This window comes from Odocoileus virginianus, chromosome 5 (genome assembly GCF_023699985.2).
Source record: "Odocoileus virginianus isolate 20LAN1187 ecotype Illinois chromosome 5, Ovbor_1.2, whole genome shotgun sequence".
Lineage (NCBI taxonomy): Eukaryota > Metazoa > Chordata > Mammalia > Artiodactyla > Cervidae > Odocoileus > Odocoileus virginianus.
In genome coordinates this window covers 42,400,732-42,405,428 of record NC_069678.1, presented here as the reverse complement: position 1 = coordinate 42,405,428, position 4,697 = coordinate 42,400,732, and the positions used below count along the sequence as shown (strand labels likewise).

Here is a 4,697-nt window from a genome sequence, read left to right as displayed (position 1 = left end):
TTAAGAACTTTTGGCGTGGGCTTCCCTGGTGGCTCAATGGTAAAGAATCTGCCTGCCAACGCAGGAGACAAGGGTTCGATCCTTAAATCGGGAAGATCTCACATGCTGTAGAGAAACTAAGTCTGTGAACCACAACTACTGATTCTGTGCTCTAGAGCCTGTGAGTGGCAACCACTAAGGCCACATGCCACGACTACTGAAGCCCACGCACCCTACAGACCGCACTCCACAAGAGGAATCCCCGCAATGAGAAGCCCGCACACTCTAACCATAGAGTAGCCCCTATTTGTCACAACTAGAGAAAAAGCCCATGCAGCAATGAAGAACCAGCACAGCCAAAATAAATAGATACAATTATAAAAACAACAACAACTTTGGGTATGGGTGGGAAGTGGAAGGATAAGGGACAATGGATCTTTCGCTATTCTAAGCCTGAGGAAAAAAGACAGTTAATTCTCAAATCTAGGGTCAAGATAGAATATGTAACATTCTAAATCTGTACATTTTATGTGATTAAGATTTATTTTCCGTTTATGAACAGTAATGCCTAGGGACAGAGGTAAAATTGTTAATAGTAGAGAAGTATTAGTTGACGATAATGCATACCTTTTCTAGGCTATTTCTTTATTTTTTTCCTAAGAACAAGGCCAGTTTATTTTACACTGCCTCTCGAGGCATTTAACCTGGGAAACAGCAGGCTGATCATGTAAATCATCTCTGAGTTTAGCTCATTCAGCACACGTCTCACTCTTGCTCATGAGGTCAAAATGTGAACAAATCAAGCCTGGGAGGGAAATCCAGGCCAAGGGAAGCATCTTCAAAAGCTACCATGTGGATCCTGACTTCCACAAAATGGCTGGGCATCTTCCACGAATGGTGGGAGGACTTTAATAAAAACATCTTCTTTTGAACCTGGCCCCTTCCTGAACCACTAGAAAGCAGCTTTATCACAGAAAAGCAATCCGTTTATTTGAGCGTACTCTTTTTAGGCAGTTGTAACTTTTGCCACCGTTGTAACACCACTCTGTGCTTCTCATTGATGATCTTCTCCTCCAGCACTTTTTTCAGGAGACGCCACATCACTTTTCTGTTTCCGCTTCTTTATCCTCTCCAATGAGAAGATCCAATGTATCTCCCACCTTAACCTTTTCCGATATCTAGGCCTGTCTTCAGGATAACATCAAACTGTAAAGACTGTACTACTTTGTCTGGGTCTTTATAGCCTTTGGCCTCACTAGGGTTGTCCTTGGGTTCCTCTTCCAGCTCATTCATGTCGTTATGGTCCCCCTCTTCATCAGAGTGCCCTTTGTCTTCTACTGTTTGCAGTCTTTTTAGTGGATTTGTTAGAGCTTATATTACTTTTGAGTCTTATGGAAAATGGCAAAATATATTCTGGAGATATTAAAAGCGCTGAGAGTCTCAGTGAGGAAAAAGTTACAGAGGAGTGTTTTATAATTTGATGCATTTCACTTGGCACTAAACAAATATAAGTATCGATTCCAGGAAACACAGCCTTTAAGTGAAGGTATCCCGCGTTGTGCTCTGCAAAGTTCAATCCAGGCATCTGACTTTCTTAAAATGCTGCTGGGCAATCTGACACTAATCATAGCTATGGTACATACTACCTGTACATCAGGGATGTTCCTCCCTCCCCGCCCCCCTTCCCCTAGGCTATTTCTTTTGATTCTTGAGTATCTAAATCCCCTTACAGCAACTTGCACATAATAGGTGTCCAATAATTATATGTTGAGTAAATAAATAATAAAAGATTTTCATGAGCATTAAGTCATGGGATCATTGACAGCTTTTCTTACCTCAGGCTACTAACAGAATCTTTTCAAGGACATGAGGTGTATCCTTGAGAGCTGCCACATCAGAGTTAGCTGAACACCATCAACACTATTAAAGCCTTTAATGCTCAAATTCCTGAATAAAAGGGTAATGTAAGGGAACTCTGCAAATTCAAAAATGTGTTAAGCTCTTCCTGTGTGTGTGTGCATGTTAGTCGCTCAGTCCTGTGCGCCCCGTTAGCCCACCAGGCTCTTTTGTCCACATGATTTTCCAAGCAAGAATAATGGAGTAGGCTGCCATTTCCTTTTCCAGGGGATCTCCCTGACCCAGGGATCAAACCCAGGTCTCCTGATTGCAGGTAGACTCTTTATTGTCTGAGCTACCAGAGTATATACAGAAACCACAGTCTGCTTTCAGGGACTAACATTTGGGTAATAAAGCTAAAGTTTTCCAAATATTAATTTAAAAAAACGAAAATTTAGTACAATGGTGATGCCATGCACTTAAAGTAGCTCTAGGAAAACACACCCACTCCAGTACTCTTGCCTGGAAAATCCCATGGACGGGGGAGCCTGGTGGGCTGCAGTCCATGGGGTCGCTGAAAGTCAGACATGACTGAGAGACTTCACTTTCACTTTTCGCTTTCATGCATTGGAGAAGGAAATGGCAACCCACTCCAGTGTTCTTGCCTGGAGAATCCCAGGGACGGGGGAGCCTGGTGGGCTGGCATCTATGGGGTCGCACAGAGTTAGACATGACTGAAGTGACTTAGCAGCAGCAGCAGCAGGAAAACGCAAACAGTTGCAATGTAAACAAGACTGCTGGGAAGTAGAACTGCTGTGACGGCTGAGTACTTACACATGAAAAGGAAAAGAGAACAAGTTTTTATTCCGTTTCTTGTCAAAAGATCTTCCTAGCTAAAATGTTTAGACTAGATTAACACATTCAGGAAAGGGTTGCTCTTAAAAGATGAACTATTCCTAAGTATCCTAAGTTTCTTTCTACATTAGTCACAATTTTATAAAATGGGGTAGGTTTCTATAAACATAAAATACTAATTAAAATCATATTTGCATTTCTATTTTCAAATCTACTCATTTGCTGTTTAAACAAAAATTTTCTTGTTGATTACTGTTGAAAATTCTAAAAATTATTTCCTACTCAGTATTCAACTTTATTATATGGTAACTCCTTATTAATAACAAACCCTTGATCATGACCAGCACCCTGTACATTACTAACGAATTCTTGGTTCATGAACATATGCATACTCCAGAATAAATGATGGTACTGAAACAGAGCAAGACCACATGGTCTTTGCCCCCTCCACCATGTCCTCTGGATGCCTTAGACTGTGGAAAACTTTAATCAGAGGAGTGAGAAATGCTGAAACAAAGAAAACAGTCAAAAGAGACTAAATAATGATAATAATGTAGTCATGAAGCATAGTCAAGGACCTTTAGTTCTTTCTCAAAGGCTATGGATATAATATTCTGAGCCACACCCTGGGAGCTGTCTTGTAGATACCAAAACCTCAGGTGGAGAAGTTAACTACATGATGGCCAGACTGTACCCTGGACCTGAGCTGCCACAGTTCCGAGAAGTGACCGCAAAGAAATGGGAACAAGTGCACCCCGGAACTAAAGATTAACTGTACCTAAAACAAACAAGATGCTGCTAGTCAGACCACTGACGACCAGTTGTAGATGACTGTTAGAGATGACTACATTGTTTCTGCATGTAACCTCCCCCCAACCGCACTCTGTCTTTAAAAGCTCTCAGCCCCTGCTTGTTAGTGGGGGTAGTTGGCCTTTGGACAGATGTCTGCCACACTCCCCTTCCCCGTTGCTGGCATCTGAAATAAAGCAAACTTTCCTCTCCACCAACCTGGCCTGTTTATTGGCTCCTGAGTGGCGAGCAGCTGGATTTCCCCTCCACACACCTCCTTTTGGTAACAGATTTTGATGCCCCAAATTGGGGGTGGGGGGGGAGGTGGATTACAAAGTCAAAATCCAGTCTTCTAGCCATATATTCTACTTTTACTCTAATCTGTTTTCATTCTATTCTGTTAAAAAGTCAAAATCTCTCACTTCTCTGCTCAAAACCCCACAATGGCCTAAAATCCCAAATCCTTGCAAAGGCTGTAAGATTCTGTCTGGTCTCATCTTCTATGACTCTACTGCTTGTTACTCAGCTCCAGCCATGCTGGCCTTCTTGCTGTCACTCAAATAAGCCAGGCACACATTCCCTTCTCAGGACATTTGTACTTGCTGTTAGCTGTGCATGGACCATTCCTCTCCCAAATATCCTCCTGGTATGGTTTGCTCTTCCCCTCACCTCTCTCTAATATCACTTCCTTAGTAAGGCCTCCCCTGACACCCTAGCTAACACTGTAATATCACTCCTCACTCTGGATGTTCACTACACCCTTTCTCTGCTTTATTTTTTCTTCTTAGCACTTATCACCATCTAAAATAATAGACTGTGAGCTCTTCAAAAAATAAAGGGGTTGGGACGCCAACCCTCTGTGCAGTTGAAAATCAGTATGTAACACATATTTCTCTATATGTAACATATATAACCTCTATATCTGCAGATTCAACCTACCATGAATCCTGTAGTACAATGGTATTTACTAATGAAAAAAAATCCAAATAAGAGTGGATCCATGCAGTTCAAACCCATGTTGTTCAAGGGTTAACTGTATATTTTATTAGTATCTCTCTTATCTGTTTCCTCACTAGAAGATAAGCTCCATAAGGGCAGGGATTTTCTCTGATTTGTTCTCCAGCATCTGAAACAGAGTGTACCTAACAGATACACCGGAGAAGGCAATGGCACCCCACTCCAGTACTCTTGCCTGGAAAATCCCATGGAGGAGGAGCCTGGTAGGCTACAGTCCACGG

The 4,697-nt window shown here is 42.0% G+C and overlaps 1 pseudogene; it reads right to left on the bottom strand.

Annotated features, from left to right (window-relative positions):
- Positions 1-966: 966 nt before the first annotated feature.
- On the bottom strand, positions 967-3,026 carry LOC110135937 (mitochondrial transcription rescue factor 1 pseudogene; annotated as a pseudogene).
- Between the last annotated feature and the right edge of the window lie 1,671 nt (positions 3,027-4,697).